The 20,480-nt window shown below is 41.5% G+C and overlaps 1 protein-coding gene across 3 annotated transcripts in view; it reads left to right on the forward strand.

Annotated features, from left to right (window-relative positions):
* LOC126458486 (leucine-rich repeat protein SHOC-2-like) overlaps positions 1–20,480 on the forward strand; it is a 180,679-nt gene that overhangs the window by 16,967 nt on the left and 143,232 nt on the right. The gene's annotated exons all lie outside the window — the stretch shown is intronic.

Raw genomic sequence — 20,480 nt, forward strand, 5'->3', positions numbered from 1 at the left:
GATGACGAATACACACTTCAAATGTGCATTCACTGCGATGTCGCCAAACACGGATGCGACCATCATGGTGCTGTAAACAGAACCTGGATTCATCCCAAAAAATGACGTTTTGCCATTCGTGCACCCAGGTTCGTCGTTGAGTACACCATTGCAGGCGCTCCTGTCTGTATGCAGCGTCAAGGGTAACCGCAGCCATGGTCTCCGAGCTGATGCTCCATGCTGCTGCAATCATTGTCGAACTGTTCGTGCAGATGGTTGTTGTCTTGCAAATGTTCCCATCTGTTGACTCACGGATCGAGACATGGCTGCACGAACCGTTACAGCCATGCAGATAAGATGCCTTTCATCTCGACTGGTAGTGATATGAGGCTGTTGGGATCCAGCTCGGCGTTCCGCATTACCCTCCTGAACACACCAATTCCATATTCTGCTAACAATCATTGGATCTCGACGAACGCGAGCAGCAATGTCGCGATACGATAAACCGCAATCGTGATAGGCTACAATCCGACCTTTATCAAAGTCAGAAACGTCATGGTACAAATTTCTCCTCCTTACACGAGGCATCACAACAACGTTTCACCAGGCAACGCCGGTCAACTGCTGTTTGTGTATGAGAAATCGGTTGGAAACTTTCCTCATGTCAGCACGTTGTAGGTGTCGCCACCGGCGCCAACCTTGTGTGAATGCTCTGAAAAGCTAATCATTTGCCTATCACAGCATCTTCTTCCTGTCGGTTAAATTTCGCGTCTGTAGCACATCATCTTCGTGGTGTAGCAATTTTAATGGCCAGTAGGGTACTTACACAGAGGCTACTGGTTTCACACGCACGCCTGCTCCAGTCCTACCTGACTTGGCGCCTCCCATTACAGCTGGAGTACCGCAAGGGTCCTTCATCGGCCGCTTGCTTTACTCACTTCACACCGACGATGTCCCGAAGAGGCAGGGGGTGCACATCACGCTCTATGCCGACACACAGCTTTATATGGACGCAGCATCAACGCCAGGTTGCTGCGTCTCCACCTACAATCGGCTTGCGACGTCCTAGGAGCTAGGGCAACAAAATGGCGGCTCAAGTTCAACGCGGCCTAAAGCCAGGCGGTGATATTCACGCACAATTATATTCCCGCCGACCTGCAGCCACTCAGCGTCATGGGAGGCCCCATCCCATGGACGAACACTGGACGCTACCTAGGCGTCACTTTGGACTGGCGCCTGACGTGGAAGGCGCATTTGTGTTCCCTTGCTTCCATTCGGTACAAGACTACAGTGGCGACGAAAACACTACATCTGATGTTCTGCAAGTAGCTCTGAAATACTGAACACTTGTGTGGATAGTGTTTAATATGAAATGAAACCACTTAGATGATCTTTAGAAGACACGTGCCATGCTAAACCCCTAGACAGATTCCTCAGATCGTCGAAACCCTCAGAAGACCATACAGTTTTTCTTGTGCTTAAGAGCAAACATGATTGGGAAAATAATTTTCCTTTTGTAATGCTAGCACAGAACCATTTGTGCCACTCGTACCATGAACTTAGGAATGCACTTGAAAAACGACAGTTTCTGCAAGATAGTAATAACGTCCTCACTCGAAAACATTACATCAGAACTCACACGAGACAGGATTTTATCCATATTCACTGCACACAGGACAACTACTGCACACAGAAAAACTAACATAAGAGAAACCTAGAGAGGTGACATCACAGCTGGTGGCCTCCCGTGCCATGTAAGCACATGGCAATATGGCAACGACAGCCTGTACTCCCTCTTCTGTTCCTACTTCATGGTTACCACGGCTCTAAGGTGGCCTGGCATCCGCATAAATAGAAACGGACTCGCGTCTCCGTCTGTCTTGGCTTACGGTTAAGCTCTCGCACTTTGACTTGCTCCCTAGTGTTGGCAGTGTAGAAGGAATAACGTAAGCTAACGTATTTCGTGCTCGCTGACAAAAGTGCATAAAGGTTTATTGCTAAATTATTATTGCAACAACGACTACCACTTCTGCCATACAAAAGTGAAGATGCGTGGCTTCTGACAAGCTGCCACTGTGGAAAAGGGCTGCAAATTTGTAGACACGAAGAATAAAGATGTAGATTAGATTAGATTAGATTAGATTTACTTTCATTCCAATTGATCCGTAGTGAGGAGGTCCTCCAGGATGTGGAACATGTCAGAGAATGTGGATGACCTTTGCTTTAACTGTTAAGAGTTTTCACATAAGAAATTCTGAGGCGTTACATTTGAGCGCGCCCGCGTTCATACGAAACTTACGTCGTAGACATCACTTTCTAAAGTACGATGTGGCGCTAATTCTCGCTTACACATTGTTTTACCTACAAAATGAGCTTATGCAAGCAAAAGGCTCATGTCCAGTCTATAACCTCCCTAGTTGCCCTCCCGCTCCCACAAGTTCTGCCAGGATGACAGACGCTGTGTGTGAAAGACGCTGTTCAACATGCAGACTGCGTTTAGAAGAATCTTTATTGATGTCGATTTATTTACACCTACAATTCTACTAAATCACCTGTTAAGCATTGACGAAAGCCACTTGCAGTGCTATAGCTGTCTGTTTCCAAAGAATTGAACGAGGGCTCTTAGTTCTGGAGGGTAACATATAGTTCATAAGACTTGTACAAACATGACGTCATTTTCATGTCACACGCAACTATCGAAGATTACAGGCACTGCTATCGACTTTCGTAAACACTTGATGCTGGGTGCTTGAAAAACATCGTATTGGATTCCGCAGTTTTGTATCGTAACTTCGTGTTATGAAAGTATGCAGTTTCAAGGCAGTGACACACTAAAGATTTATAAAAACACATCATTATTGATACGGTTTGTTATACTTAAACTTCACCTAATGACGTATTGGCTATTAAAGTCGTCGAAGCTGTAAGTTATAGTACAAAAGGAAGAATTTCTTAATTCATTTTGGTTTAGTGGTTACGAGCATCGAGTTATAAACTGTAGGTAGCTGTAAAGGTGGTTTGCATCCCGCCCCATTTGAGTTTTTTTCTCTTTTTTCGCCTTCCCAATAGGTTCTGAGACTTTATTACTGACCTAATAGAAGTATATTTCTTCCGTAATATTCGATGTTGTGTATAGAACGTATTTTCTCTCCCCCCTCCCCCCTCCTCCCTCTCGGTATGAATTGTCATTGACAGTAATTTACAAGTTACGCGTGAAACACGCAAATGCGAATAAATATTCAAAACACGTTTATCATCTGGTAAAACAAACTACCACCCAGAATAAACAGCAGAGACTGACACTTTTGCAAAGGAATTAAAAAGCAACTTAGTCGCAACCATCTATAGAGTACGAAAGAAAATTTACGAGATAGTTCTCTTAAGACACTTCTTTGTCAAACAAATCCTTAACTACATCTTTAACCATCAATATGACGTTGTTCATAATTTTATTACAACAAATATTATTTATACTGAGAGAGATCCTCACTGTTTTGAAACAGCATTTATTCATCGGGCATAAGATAAATGAACCGCTGCGTTAATTCATCTGCTACCTATTCTTTCTAATTACAAACCAACAGAACTTTATATATTTGTAAACGACCTAGCTTCCAGGTTAACGTGCCCTGCAGTAAGGAAAAAGCGTTACCTCCTGTTCTCTCTATTTTATGTGAATGCTATTGCTTTGAACGTTATGTTCGCTACGCGCGTTGTGAACCAAACGATCACGGAAGTCGATAGACAGCTCCTTTCATATTGGATACAGGGTAACCTACAGTTCACAAGGCTTTATGCAAACATGACGTTCGTAGAGATTACCCAGTTCTGGATGGGTGAGCTTGGCAAAGCCACGCGTGACGTCACGTGTACACTCCGTATCGAAGGCGACAGAATGAGCGTATCGACTCATCTACGTCTACTTGTACGGCTAAACTCTGCAAACCATCTTGAGAAGCATGGTAGAGGGTGATCGTTCGAGACGCTGTACTACTGTAGCCTCTTTTGCAGAAGAAATAAAGGAGCAGTTTATTATACATTCATATATATTCATCATATATTATATGATATATTTTATATAAATTCCCTTCAATTTTGGAACCGATTGACGTCTTTCTTTTCTTTGAAAGTATGAACCTGCCAATTCTTGGAAAAGAATGACCTCACAATATGATGTACTCATTATATGAGATATTCAGTTGGTATATTCACTGCAGTTTGGGGAGATGTTGGTGTCTTGTTTTCTTTGGAAGTATGAACCTGCCAACTTTTGGAAAAAAAAGACTCACAATATACTACAGTCGAGTGGTAACTGTGACGAGAGGCATCGGTCTCTCGTCCACAGCCACCGCGACTGTATGTTTGCGTCTCGTGTGAGGTTTGTAATTTCGTGTGTTTCTTAACAAAGTCCTGTAAGTAGGACGTGGAACTCAAACAGAACAGGTTGTATCCAGTGCAACTTCGATTGGAATCCTCCGCTTCTACTGCCTTAGATATTCACAAATGTGTACATGAGGAACAGATTGCTCGTGAAGGTATTATGGTGTTTCAGTTGGGTGTCGTTTTGAACTCTGTCTTTATCAGAATGAAAACTTAGGAATTAAGTGAAAGTATTGTAACTTCTACTGGTGGCAATAGAAATTTAATCATTTTGATGGCTTGGTTAATGATGTAGAAAATGTACATGCTGGATATGGGATCCGTAATATACATAATGTACGTAATGCCAGCCACTCCCGCCCTAAGGCTCACGTCCCGAAATCTCTGGACAATTGCGATTACGTCATGCTCCGAGATGACACTGTCCATGCTCCCCTACAACCTCCATATACCGGCCCGTACTGAGTTCTCCAGCGCTCAGCAAACATCTATGACATCCAGACAAAAGATTCAGCGGTTGCTCTCTCAACAGACTTAAGCCTCCTCATGTTGAGCCCACTTCTACCCCCCTTCAGGTCACGACCACGCCACTCACTGTCGTGGCTCACGACTCTCCGACCACTCCCTCCATGTCGGACTTACACACTCGGTCGAGTGACTTCCAGTTCCAATCGTCAAGCTCTTCTCTGACCTCGCCCTCTACTCCGATCTCACACACTCCGTTGAGTGATCACATGCTCCCCACGTCGAGCTTACCTACAATCATGCCCTCGATGCCGGGCCCTTCGCCGGTCCCTTCGACCTCTCCTCCGCCGCCTGCCTCACCCTATTGAGGTTTCTCACGCCCCCCCCCCCCCCCCAAATCTTGAACGAGCCCTTGCTCGAGGTGTTTGTGCCTGTCCCCCTGGACGTAATCCACGACATCTCTATAATACTACGCGATGACACACTGTTCGTCGTGTGTTTCCCTTCAACCGGTGCTCATGACACAACCTCTGCCATTCCCTGCCACCTGGTAAAATGTGTTCCCCTCTCACCCGATGTCGACCTGGACATGCTTCGTGTGTACGCCACGCCCACCAGAGACATCGTCGTCGTCGCTCCGTTACACCCGCAAACCGCTGGCCTCCCTGTTGTCGCACGACCAGCACGCGCAGTACGACGGCTGGCGCGCTTCGACGACTTCAGGGTTCGGTGGCCGAACCTTCCTCCATGACATCTACCGACACAGCTCCCCAATGATACTGTTGAGCTGACAGTGGTCCGGCTCCCGCGGACCAGCCCTGCTGATGCCATAGTCACCCCCTCCCCCCCCTCCCCCCTCTCAAGAGTTCAATTCAAGAGTACTCCGTACTGCGGGGGGGGGGGGGGGGCTACGTGGTGCCGATGAGGTCGACACCAGCAGCGATCTGAGTATCGTCTTTGAACTATACTAAGATTATCTTTGGGCAAAACCACCATGTTAGTTCTATGTAAGCCTTGCTTGTGTAAAGAGGCAAATAAATGAACTACTGTAAAATGGGAGTGTTGTTTGGTGTAACCAACCCGAACATTCTCCTCAGACATAACATTTCCAGGGAAATGGCTTGGACGTGGAGTCCAATTGTATGGCCACCGTGTTCACCTGACCTAAATCCACTGGATTTCTTCCTGTGGGGACACCTGAATGAGCATGTGTGCTTTACTCCACCGACGAGTGTGGGTGAACTGGTAGCACATGTTCATGCTGCTCTTGTTACTATGGACGCAGCTTCGCTGTGAAGGATCCATAGCTGTATGATCCAGTGGGTTGCACAATGTTTGGACGTGCAGGAAGGTTGCTTTGAGCATCTGTTGTTCGGAGGACAATGTATTCTCTTGTGAAGGTCATGAGGTCATTAATATGGACATCATTATTGTCACTGGTTGCTAAGTTGCAACATCTGAGCTCTCATATTACACGTAGTATAAATGACTAGTAGATGTTGTGTTATTGTACTGTGCTATCATAATTTGGAATCTCAAAATTAATGTTGTTTTTGTAGTTATTCTGCCCTATGACAGGTCATTTGTTTCAAGTTTCTACTTCTTATTTGTCTAACCACGTATCTGCTATGTTCAGCGTTACAAAATGGTGTAAATTGAGGCTACATGTGACCCAAGAAACGGTGTATATTACAGTATGAAATGTCAGAATTAAATTGGGAAATAAAAAAATGCGCCGTAACCCAGGATGGAAACCTCAACCTCCTGCACGCTAACCCAAAACTCTATCCACTGCACTAATTGTACAGTACGACTTACACGTGAGAGCAGAGGTAGTTACCATACGTGATTACAGCAATCCCAGATTACCACTCTTTAACATCCTTTTTCTGCCGGATGTACTTATCGGACGAAGTTTTGTGACAGACATTTTTTTATCTCTAGTATGAGAGGAGTCACACTGCAAAGCCCGAGTGCTTGAATTTTGCTTCACTCTGTATAAGCCAACAAGTGTCTGGCTCAGTTTTTAGATAGGTTACTGCTGCTACAATGGCAGGTTATCAAGATCTAAGTGAGTTTGAACGTGGTGTTGCAGTCGGCACACAAGCGATGGGACACAGCATCTCCAAAGCAGTGATGAAGTGGTTATTTTTTTCCATATGACCATTTCATGAGCATACAGTGAATATCAGGAATCCGGGAAAACATCAAATCTCTGACGTCGCTGCGACCAGAAAAAGATCCTTCAAGAGCGGAACCAATGATGACTGAAGAGAATCGTTCATTGTGACAGAAGTGCAACCCTTCCGCAAGTTGCTGCAGATTTCAATGGTGGGGCATCAACAAGTGTCAGCATGTGAACCATTCAATGAAACATCATTGATATGGGCTTTTGGAGCCGAAGGCCTACTCAAAAATATAGCTTTCATTACACATTTTGATCAACTTTAATCAGTAAATCCATTAACATGAACCAAAGTAAAATATTATATACAGGGTTACCATAATTAAAGTTCTAATTTCAAAACACTATAGAAAGAGAACCACTACTCAGAATGACATCAAATTTGAATGGCATATTATTGACACGGGGGGAAATTTCATGGGAAGGAAAAAAGTAAATAAATAAGTAAATAAATTTGACCAATAGATGGTGCTGTAAGCATCAGAATATGCAAGCCAACAGATATGCAGCATGATGCGTTTCCTCGGTTTGTGTCCGAGGTGCCCAACATGACTGTCTCCATGAAGGGTACATGTGCTGCTGGTTAAATTATTTTGCATGAATGGTGATTGTGCATCAAGAGTGCTGCAAAAGTTCTGGACACTGAAGGATATGAAAAAAAGGCAATGGTTCAATGTCTGCTAAGGGTTTGGAAAAACTGATTACAAAATTCAAAAAGACAGGTTCTTTTGAAGTGCAGTGTGACAGGAGGAGGAAATCAGTTGATCTGACGCCTGCTGTAGAGGTGGACACTGCATTGTAGGATGGGCTGAGTGGTCGTGTTCAAACACGCAGAGTACTGAGAATTGCCCAAACATTGGATATGCCTGTGAGCACAGTGCATAAAATGCTATGAAACATCCTGCATCACTATCCACACAAACTCACCCATACTCAGCTCTGGAATTTCTTGCTCACATGGAAGTGGACAATGAACGACCATGGAACATTCTGTGTGTAGTAGCCACCAGAAAGATCGCGGGAGGCGCACATCGGCACGGTGCGTCACGGACGGTAGTTGCCACAAATAGAGTCCCGTCCACCAGAGGGCACGCGAGAATTCGGCCGCGACCATGTGGACAGATGAAGCCCATTTCCATTTCCAAGAACATGCCAGTATGAAGAATACAGGCAATGGAAAATCCACATGCACATCAACTGGTACACTTAATTCTACATTGATGACTTTGTGGTGTGAACTGATGGCATTGCTTACTGTTGAGGCATTTTTTTTTTTTTTTTTGAGGGGATCAGTCCTGAAGGTGCTGTTATCTGTACCATCACTGGTGAACTCTAAGACAACCACAGATAAAATGTAATAACAGGCCATATCCTTGTATGACTCACCACTGTGAGGCAATGAATCAATATCTGATGCCGACTGGGAAATTTCATGATTTCATAAAGAAGGCATATAAGTCTGTAACTAAAGCCATCTGCTTACATTAGTCTGCAACTTGCCATCTGATGCAGGTGACGTCACTCACTTCTCTCCTTGGCCATTGGCCTGGGTCCTGTTTCCACAAGAGTTTGTATGTGTGGTACACTACAACATTCGCATTGTGTGGTGCATCATGTATTATTATCTTCAGTTATTAATATGAAGTTTATATAGTTCAGATCTATTTATTGTAGGTATTTATTGGCAGCTACCGATTGTATAAGTAGTTATTGTATTTTAACAATAAATGAGCATTTACGCCATAAGTGATTGTATAAATTAAGTAAATATATACAAAATGATTAATAAATTGTGTTTTTACATTCTAATAGAAATATTGAATATACTTTTTCGGACAGCAAAAGTTTCGAGGTGCTGTAAAAGTCACAGAATCAAACCATTAATACATTTTCTTTACCCAGCGATGAAGAACTGTAGGAAAAGTGTTTCAGAAAAATTCCCACTTATTTCCCAAAGTTGTAACATGCATAAAGGATTGAAGAATGCATAGTAAAAACAGGCCAGATTATATTTGATGGAGAAATGTAGACATCTGTAAGAAGTTATTCAAAGATGAAACCAAATGCAGGGCCATCAATTTTGCCTCATTTACAGTGCTACTCAATAACAGTTGGATGCTTATGCAGAAAGTTGTGTGACGCAGAAAGTGATAATTTTGCAAAAAATCAGTGATAAGGACTTTGGGAGGTGGAATGCTATTACTAGTTTTGAAGCTATATACTAATATTTTTTTCAGGTATTACTCTCATTAACAAGGAACAGTGGTGCTGTATTGAGGGTGAATGTGAGATAGTGCAGTGTCTAATTCATATTGGTGATGTAATACCCAACATTATTGAGTCAGTAACTGTTAAGAATGATCTGAGTGTCCTTCCAGAAAGTTTGAAATTCGCCAGGTAAAGTGCCAAACTAATATTTGTCAGTAAAATCCAGACATGTGTTTGATAGTTTAATTAAATACGTTGAGTCAACAGCACTTAAAAAAACGCACCTGAAACAAGAGTTTTAGGATATAGAAAATTGTGAATACGTTAGAGGGATGTTTTTCAGCTGACAGATGTTCACAGCTACAATTAATAATAGGACAAATCTAATTTCTTACTAAAATGACAATGCTGAGGTCATCAAAGTGCACCCTGGCAAGGATCTTTAGACAGCTGTATCAGTTGGCCAGAGCACTGTAAATAGTTAGAAAACGTATCAGTACTCGGTAGAGTGCTTTGTGGCATTTTAGTGGTGTGTACTGAAGTGCGTTAAAAAACAAGGTTTCAGTGTGATAAAACTTGAATGTGCTGACAGATTGATCCGTAGACTGACTTGGAAGTTAGTAGTCTGAAGCCAGATCAGAGGTTCACCACATTCAAATTCACTGACTTCACTAACACACAATCAAATAATCACCTTTTCAACCTAATTTATACCTTGGGCTATGCTAGAGAGCAGTCTGTCACAACAACCTACATTCCAAGAAAAAATTGTCAGTATTCTGTTCTCTTCCTATTTGCAAATGTGTTGCATCACATGTCACATCATTATATAATGACATGAAGCTGACATCTAATATTGGTAGGCTCAATTAACACTCCACATTTTGTGTATCTAAATGCATATGTGTAAAAATACATAGGCTGTACACATTATGAAAAAGATATGGTGAGATACAATGTTCATGGTTCAGGAGTAACCAGGGGCCATATAAAGTGGTGCAGTGCAAAATCCAGTGTTAAGTTTGCTGCATATTGTTTAAGATAAAAAGAACGAGACAATGTAGCTGTTAAGACACTGCCTTCATATTCGAGGGGGTGTAGTTTGCTCTGTCTGGCTATTTTGATTTAGGTTTACTGTGGTTTTGCTAAATTATCTTGGGCAAATGCTCACAATGTTTGACAAGGCCATGACTGACCATCTGTCCTGTCCTCATTATAACAAGTCCATACTTACGTAGTCTGTCTGTAGTTAGTTAGTTAGTTTCATATTCCACCCACATCACTTACATGATTAATTGTAATGATGTGGAACAAGTCACCTTACACAATCATATAGAAATATGGCTGCATACTAGCAGTTATTCCTCCTTATCCACCACCTTTTACACATTACAAAAGTAGCAGTTCTTCTACAGAATAGAAGGTGTTGTTGAGGAGAAACTTTTATGGTTTGTTTTAAAATTTAATGTTGCTGTCTGTCACACATTTTTTGTTATTTGGAACCAGTAAGCGATCACAAATTTTGGTGGCAGCATTGTGCATTCCTTTTTGTACTAAAGATAACCCTAATGTGGAGTAATTAATGTTGTTTTTTCTTCTGATGTAGTAATCGTGTGCATCAGCAGATTACTTTTGAAATAAAGTGGATTATTTACAAGAAACTTCATGAGGAGATAAATATACTGTGAAGTATTAGTCAAAACGCCCAATTCCTTAAATGGAGGTGTACCAGATGCTCTTGGGGGAGCACTACATATTATTCTTATACCACGTTTTTGAGCAACAAAGACTTTCTTTTCCCATACGACATTATTGAATGAAAATACAAATAAATTGTAAACTTACTGATTTGTTTCTCTTAAAAATTTGCAATGATTCAAAGAGCATATGTGAATGAGCTAACTTGTTTAGGAGTTTCAAAATGTGTTTTCTCCTGTTTAAATTATCATTAGTACGGACACCTATAAAATTTGAAAAATGGTTCAAATGGCTCTGAGCGCTATGGGACTTAACTTCTGAGGTCATCAGTCTCCTAGAACTTAGAACCACAAAAACCTAACTAACCTAAGGACATCACACACATCCATGCCCGAGGCAGGATTTGAACCTGCAACCATAGTGGTTGCGCGGTTCCAGACTGTAGCGCCTAGAACTGTAAAGTTTGAAGTTCCCATCCTAAATATTTGTTACAGTTACTATTGCTGTAGTACCACTAGATGTGTGGAAGTGGGTATGTTGTGTCTTTTTGAAACTGAAATTGATAGTGAGACCATTCACAAAAAAGCACTCGACAATCCATTGTGTATATTGGAGTTATTTTCTCTGTATTATGATGACAAATTCTATATCATTTTGAGATGATCCCTGGATGTATAAATAAATAAATTACTATCACAGTATAATTTGTTCATCAAACACTACAAGGTGAGGCAAAAAGGTGGCAACATTAAATGAATGTTTAATCAAGTGAAATTACAAGGCTGGGATTTGGTTACATGGTTTCAATTTGCACTCATACTGCTCAGTGGACTTACAATCTGTCCATTGTTGATTGTGAGCCCATTGGGCCATTTGGGCAGGGATAGAAGTGATGACCTCAGTGATGTGGCGCTTCAAGTCATCAAAGTTGCTAGGTTTGCCAGCATAGACATGATCCTTGACCATCTCCCACAGACAAAAATTGCATGACGTCAGGTTGACTGAACGTGCTGGCCATAGGAGGACCATGCCTCCAATCCAATGTTTACGAAGTATGTTGTACAAGTACTCCTGAACCATCTGACTGTAATGGGGAGGGGCACTGTCTTGCTGGAAGTACCCTCATTGGAGAATGGTAAGTGGTGCATTCTCCTCCATGAATGTGCTTAGCATGGCAAGCTAATTGCCTCCCCTGATTGTCTGTTCTTCAAAAAAGAAGGTCCAATAACTCCAAATTTGGTCACTCCACACCAAGCGTTTGCCTTGGGGAAGTCCCACGTGTGTTGTCAAATTTCCAGGGAGGTGCTCAGTCACCCAGATGACACAGCTGTGCTTTTTCTCATGACTGCCAATGTGGAATTTTGCTTCATCAGAAAACGTGAACAGAATGTCACCCCATGTGCACCATTTCCAAGATAATTTGTGCAGCACTCACATGGGCTTTCTTGTCTGTGTTTGTGAGCAGGTGCATAATCTAAAAGTGGTATGGCTTAACTTCTTAAATCACAGTGAAAAGTTCCAACCACTAACATTTGAGAGAGTCTGTGTGATGACTTGGCTGGGCTGGCTTCAAACACATCTCTTTCTACTGCTGTCTCCCTTGCAGTCATCTTGGAACAGACCCTGTCCTTACAAACTTCTCCTAGATCTTACCAGTTGTCAGATGTGATGGCGCATCCCATTTGGTCCAGGCCTTGAATTTTTCCTGTACAATGCTTGGAGACTGAAAGACCTCCATCCAGGCTACTATCTTCCTTTGCTCCTCAGTGAAATATCAGGATGCCATTTGTGAAAAAACTAAAAAGAGAACATCCTATTAATTTTAACATCTTTTTTGCCTCGCCCTGTACACTACATGCATATACACTTATAGAATAAGTGAAACAACATTAGTATTCAATATCATTTTGGGGACGCATTTTAAATTCTTCTGTTGATTAGAGTTTTGAGTGGTGTTTCTGAACGTGCTAAGTGCCTCACCTTATGCTTGTGCTGGAAAGTTTTTATGTGCTAGTAATGGTAAGCCCAAGTGTTTGTAACTGGCTTGGGGGTTTTACAGTCTGGTAGCTGTGATGTCAGTCTGCTGTTTTTGGTGTATCATGATTAGATTAGATTAGATTTACTTTCATTCCAATTGATCCGTAGTGAGGAGGTCCTCCAGGATGTGGAACATGTCAGAAAAACAACAATACATGACAAATATTTAAACTAAAACAAATAAGCTAATGTACCATTCCACAGGTCCCAAGTGGAATGATCGTCATTTTTTAATGAACACTAAGAGTCATTTTACAAATACTATTGCACTGAATTTAAAATAAAAAAGTTTTATATTTATTTATAAGGTAAGAAACATGTAATACAACTACTGTAATACTTATTTACAATGAACACATTACTGCACTGAAATGGTGCAGAAGTTAGATTATACTTACACACACACACACACACACACACACACACACACACACACACACACACACAAATTTTCAGTGAACACATTACTGCACTGAAATTGTGCAGAAGTTATGTTGTACTTATATACAAATCAGTTGGTTTTCCTCAGAAATTCATCAATGGAGTAGAAGGAGTTGGCCACCAATAAATCCTTTAGGCTTCTCTTAAACTGAATTTCATTGGTTGTTAAGCTTTTTATGGCTGCTGGCAAGTTATTGAAAATGTGTGTTCCTGAATAATGCACACCTTTTTGTACAAGACTAAGTGACTTTAAATCCTTGTGAAGATTATTCTTATTTCTAGTATTGATTCCATGAATTGAGCTGTTGGTTTGAAAAAGTGATATATTTTTAATGACAAATTTCATTAAGGAATAAATATATTGGGAAGCTGTAGTTAGGATCCCTAGTTCCCTAAACAGGCTTCTGCAGGATGTTCTTGAGTTCACACCACATATAATTCTTACTGCACGTTTTTGTGCCCGGAAAACTTTAGCTTGGCTTGATGAATTACCCCAGAAAATAATCCCATATGACATTATGGAATGAAAGTAAGCATAGTATGCCAGCTTTTTCATTTTTATATCCCCTATGTCTGACAAAATTCGCATTGCAAACAGAGATTTGTTAAGACGCTTCAGCAGTTCTGTGGTGTGCTCCTCCCAGTTGAATTTATTATCAAGCTGTAATCCCAAGAATTTAACACCGTCCACTTCTTCTATCTTCTTGTCATCATATGTTAGACATATACTCTTGGGACACCCCTTACAAGTTCTGAACTGCATGTAGTGTGTTTTTTCAAAGTTTAGTGACAAAGAATTGGCTAGGAACCAGTGATTAATGTCTACAAATATTTTATTGGCTGATCTTTCTAAGACTACACTTGATTTGCTATTTATTGCAATGTTTGTATCATCAGCAAACAAAACAAACTTGGCATCTGGTAATGTTACTGATGAAAGGTCATTGATATACACAAGAAAAAGTAAGGGCCCCAAAATGGAACCTTGTGGGACCCCACATGTAATTAGTTCCCAATTGGATGATGCCTGATAGCTTGATACATGTCTCTTTCCTAATAACACCCTTTGTTTCCTGCCAGAGATATAAGATTTGAACCATTTTGCAGCATTTCCTGTTACACTATAATATTCTAGTTTACTTAAAAGGATATTGTGATTTACACAGTCAAATGCCTTTGACAGATCACAAAATATACCAGTTGCCTGCAATTTTTTGTCTAATGAATTAAGTACATTTTCACTGTAAGTGTAGATAGCCTTCTCAATATCAGAACCTTTTAGAAATCCAAACTGTGACTTTGACAGTATGTTATTTGAGATAAGATGGTTATAAAGACGACTGTACCTTACTTTTTCGAAAATTTTTGAGAATGCTGGCAACAGTGAAATTGGACGGAAATTTGATGCTATTTCTTTATCTCCCTTGTTAAACAGTGGCTTAACTTCAGCATATTTCAGCCATTCGGGAAATATTCCACTGATAAACGACTGGTTACACAGATAGCTTAATATGTTACTTAGCTCAGAATCACATTCTTTAATTAACTTTGTTGATATTTCATCATACCCACTAGATGTTTTTGATTTTAAAGATTTTATGATGGACATTATTTCTGTTGGGGTAGTGAGGGTCAAATTCATATTATGGAAGTTACTTGAAATGTCTGGTCTAAGGTAATCCATAGCAGCATCTACCGAACCTGACAACCCCATCTTTTCAGTAACAGTTATAAAATGTTTGTTAAAAAGTTCTGCAACACTATACACATCTGTCACCAATGCATCATTTACTCTTAATGCTATTTGTTCCTCTTCATGTCTGGTTCTACCGGTCTCCTCCTTCACTATATCCCATATTGTCTTTATTTTGTTATCTGATATGACTATCTTTTCCTTGTAATATATTTGCTTTGACATCCGTATTACAGTCTTTAATATTTTGCAGTATTTCTTATAATGTGCTATAGCATCAACATTGGAAATGTTTCGGATTGACAGATACAGTTTTCTTTTTGTTTTACAAGATACCCCTATTCCTCGAGTAATCCATGGCTTCTTTGTAGACTTTGCTCTAACCTTGGTAAGTTTTGGGGGAAAGCAGTGTTCAAATAAGGTAAGCACTTTATTAGCAAAAATGTTATATTTTTCATTCATGCCATGAGCACTGTAAACATCAGTCCAGTGAATGTCTCTGAGGAGTGTCCTAAAATAATCAATTTTTGGCTTACTGATTACCCTCTTGAGCTCAGATTTAACAGATTTTATATCCTGTTCAGTATTAACATTTAACAGAAGGAACTGCATGTCATGGTCTGAGAGGCCATTGACTATTGGTTTTGTAATATAATTTTGTTCATTTGACTTTTCTATAAAGATATTATCAATGGCTGTTTGTGAGCAAGTGGTTATCCTAGTGGGGAACTTTACTGTGGGAATTAAGTTGAATGATAGTGTTACTAACTCAAATAGGTTCTTATTGGGAGAGTCTTTAAGGAAATCTACATTGAAATCACCAGCAACCACTATTTCTTTGTTTTTGGTTGTTAAATGGGCCAGTACAGCTTCAAGGTGGTTTACAAACAGATTAAAGTTACCTGCAGGTGCTCGATATACACTTAATATTATGAAAGATTTTTTGTGAAAATCTAATTCTGTTGCACATGCTTCCATATGCTGTTCTAGGCAAAATTTATGAATGTCTATGTTCTTAAATTTATGACAGTTCCTGATGAATGTGGCAACTCCTCCTTTCTCCATTTCTGATCTACAATAGTGAGATGCTAACCTAAACCCTGTAACACTTAAAAGTTCTATACCAGTGGTCACATGATGTTCAGAGAGGCAGATTATGTCAGCTTGGTTTGAAGACTCTAATTCATCTATGCAGATAGTTAATTCATTAATTTTATTTCTCAGTCCTCGAATATTTTGATGCAATAAAGATAGCTGACATTTCACATTGACTGACTTAAAATTGGATGGAGTTAAAATATCTGCTGACAGTTGAAAATTCTTAACCAATGGCTGTTTATGTTGATGTAATAAGCTGGAATTATGTTTTTTGATTTCTTTCTCAAACTGAAGGTTTGTCTCAGTTCTAACCTCTCTTAAAATTTGTTTTCTTTCTGTCCTCCCTACCCTAAAAAAGGGTCTTTTCTGAATCCTATAACCACTGGTATTTTACCACTCATGTTGAGGAACAGACTGTCAGAGTCTATAATTCCATTAATTTCCTTTGTGCATGTCACTAACAGTTTAATATAATGGAAGGAAACATTCCACGTGGGAAAAATTATATATAAAAACAAAGATGAGGTGACTTACCGAACAAAAGCGCTGGCAGGTCGATAGACACACAAACAAACACAAACACACACACACAAAATTCAAGCTTTCGCAACAAACTGTTGCCTCATCAGGAAAGAGGGAAGGAGAGGGGAAGACGAAAGGAAGTGGGTTTTAAGGGAGAGGGTAAGGAGTCATTCCAATCCCGGGAGCGGAAAGACTTACCTTAGGGGGAAAAAAGGACAGGTATACACTCGCACACACGCACATATCCATCCACACATACAGACACAAGCAGACATATTTAAAGACAAAAACTGCCTCTAGTCTGAGGCGCTTCCATGGGTGTTACTTGGTCTCTGTTCGACCTTTAAACCAGACCTACAGGGAATCATCTCTGAATTTGTTTTAGGGGAGAACCCAGTCCTACCAGGGGAACTTATACTGCCTCAAGCACCCGAGGATTTTCCCCCCTCCCCAGATTTCATTAGTCGCATGCGCACTTACTTCAAACATGCACGGCTACACCCACCTATCAGCCACTCCCCGCCAGACACTTGCGTGCCAACTGCACTCAGCACTTGCTCCCACGTTATGCTCAGGAATGATTCTGTTAGACAACCCCTGCAATCACCCTACCTTGGCCCCTTTAAAGTGCTCCAGGAGGCCGAGACAATGTTTGACATTATGGTTAAAGATCATCCTCAAACTGTTTCGTTGCACAGGCTCAAACCTGCTTTCGTGGACTCCGGCGCCCCTCTTCCATCTCAGTCGGACCCTCCTGAAAACATCTCCACCGCGGAGCCTGAAAATACTTTGTCTCATCGCATGGCGCTGTTTTCTCCAACCCATGATTTGTCGTCACCATTTGCAGGTTTTCCAGGCATGTCGCCATCTACCCCATGCACTACCACTTCACCGACTGCAGAGACTCACTCTCCCACATTCAGCCGGTGCTGCAACGTGCCACCACACTGCGTGGATGATGTGTTGATCATCACCTTCGATGATCGTGTGCTCATGCTCCTAACAGACACCACGGCCTCGCTCTCCAACGGGCAGTTAAATGTCAGTGTAGTGCATAGCCTGTCCCTCCCCCGCGAGTGCAACCTGTCAGAAATTCGCGCATTCATCTTCTCGGACGGCTCGATCTGCATTCGGGGTGGGCATGCCTGCACCATGCTGCAGGCCGTGCCACACGCCTGCACCACGCCGCAGGCCGTTCCACACACCTGCTCTCGGGTCGGCGGACACATCGTCCACCACCACTGGTTGACTGACTATGAGATGGACCTGCCGCCAACAATCACTCCACCTCCGCACTCTGCCTAAACCAAGATGGAAATCCCGGTCATGCGCCTGCTGCCTCGCACTACTAGTACCGACGCCGACACCCACATGTCCTCCACTCAAGCCTCACAGCTAGTGCGAGGGGGGGGGGGGGGCCTTGGTCGGGTCGATAGGTCATATTGACCACTATTAACACCATCTTTGGACTCTTATTGCTCTGCTGAGCCTCCATGTTTGTTCTAAGTTCTGTTCTGTATCTCAAGCTGTGTACACATTTATGACTAAGTATGAAATATATCTCTATGTGGAATTTAGTGGGGATAGTTATTGCATTCAACCGATAATCATATCCTGTTCCCATAATCCATTTTTATATCTGTGATGAGTATGGTAAACATAATTTTAAATTTATGTTCTCCCACACAATTTTGTTTAGACACTGTCTCCTCATGCTAAATGTTTCTATCAGTAAACCTGTTGTTTTTGTGGTGGTCTTCAGTCCAGAGACTGGTTTGATGCAGCTCTCCATACTACTCTATCCTGTGCAAGCTTCTACATCTCTGAGAAACTACTGCAACCTACATCCTTCTGAATCTGCTTAGTGTATTCATCTCTTGGTCTCCCTCTACGGTTTTTACCCTCCACGCTTCGCTCCATCACTAAATTGGTGATCCCTTGATGCCGCAGAATGTGTCCTACGAACCAATCCCTTCTTCTAGTCAAGTTGTGCCACAAATTCCTCTTCTCCCCAATTATGTTCAGTACCTCTTCATTAGTTATGTGATCTACCCATCTAATCTTCAGCATTCTTCTGTAGCACCACATTTCGAAAGCTTCTATTCTCTTCTTGTCTAAACTATTTATTGTCCATGTTTACATCCATAAATGGCTACACTCCATACAAATACTTTTAGAAAAGACTTGCTGACACTTAAATCTATACTCAAAGTTAATAAATTTCTCTTCTTCAGAAACACTTTTCTTGCCATTGCTAGTCTACATTTTACTTCCTCTCTACTTTGACAATCATAATTTATTTTGCTCCTCAAATAGCAGAACTCATCTACTACTTTAAGTGTCTCATTTCCTAATCTACGAGGGCGGTTCAGAAAGTAACCTCCGATTGGTCACAGTGTGGGTTGTGGGGGGAGTAGCGACGCCATCTGTGCGTTCACGCACTCAACAGGTCAGTCGGCATCAAGCCGTGGTCGAGTGAACGTCGTACCTGCGCTAGTTTAGTTTTTGTGGCAGTTTGAAATGTGTGCTGCAATAGAAAACCCCACCAAATGTGAAGTGCGTGCTGTCATAAGGTTTTTTACAGCCAAAGGATATTCTGCAGCAGCTATTCATCGTGAGCTTTGTGCCGTGTACGGACCAAGAGTTATGAGTGAAGGAGTTGTCCGTGAATGGGTACGTTTATTTAAAAGTGGACGAGAAAACGTTCATGATGAAGAGAGGAGTGGTAGACCATCATTGGTGACTGACGAACTCGTTCAGACAGTTGATGCAAAAGTTCGTGAAAATCGACGTTTCTCAATGTCGGAGTTGTCTACTGGTTTTCCACAGATTTCTAAGACTCTCTTGTACGAGATAGTGACAGCAAGATTGGGTTACCGTAAGTTCTGTGCACGATGGGTGCCCAAAATTCTTACCGACCACCACAAAACTCAAAGAATGGCCTCTGCATTAGACTTTCTGTCTCGTTATGAGGACGAAGGAGAACCATTGTTAAACAGAATCGTGACCGGTGACGAAACCTGGATTAAGTACGTGAACCCTGAGACAAAAGAACAATCAAAGATGTGGGCACATTCAAATTCGCCTACCAAACCAAGAAAAGCCTCGCAAGATTTTTCTGCCAGAAAACTGATGGCAACGGTGTTTTGGGATGCCAAAGGGGTGTTGTTGGTTGAATTCATGGAATGTGGTACGACCATTAATCAAGACGTGTACTGTGAAACAATAAAAAAGTTACGACGGGCTATACAGAACAAACGCCGTGGTATGCTGACTTCCGGTATCGTTTTTTTGCACGATAACGCCCGTCCTCACTCTGCTCGCAGAACAACGGCCCTTCTTGAGTCGTTCAAGTGGGACGTTATCAACCATCCACCTTACAGCCCAGACCTGGCGCCAAGTGATTATCACCTCTTCATGCATTTGAAGAAATTGCTCGGGTCACAGCGGTTTGATGACGACGAAGAGCTCAAAGATGCGGTCACAGGCTGGCTCCAGGCACAAGCGGGTGATTTTTATGCAGAAGGAATTTCAAAGCTTGTGAAGAGATACGATAAGTGCCTCAATCGCTATGGAGACTATGTAGAAAAATAGTGCAAAGATGTAGTTGTAAGATGTATATATTAAAATATTTTTATTTAACTTGGTGTATTTTTTTAAATCAACCGGAGGTTACTTTCTGAACGGCCCGCGTAATTCCCTTAGCATCACCTGATTTAATTAGACTACATTCCATTATCCTCTTTTTGCTTTTGTCATCTTATATCCATCTTA

The sequence above is a fragment of the Schistocerca serialis genome, chromosome 2 (genome assembly GCF_023864345.2).
Source record: "Schistocerca serialis cubense isolate TAMUIC-IGC-003099 chromosome 2, iqSchSeri2.2, whole genome shotgun sequence".
NCBI lineage: Eukaryota > Metazoa > Arthropoda > Insecta > Orthoptera > Acrididae > Schistocerca > Schistocerca serialis.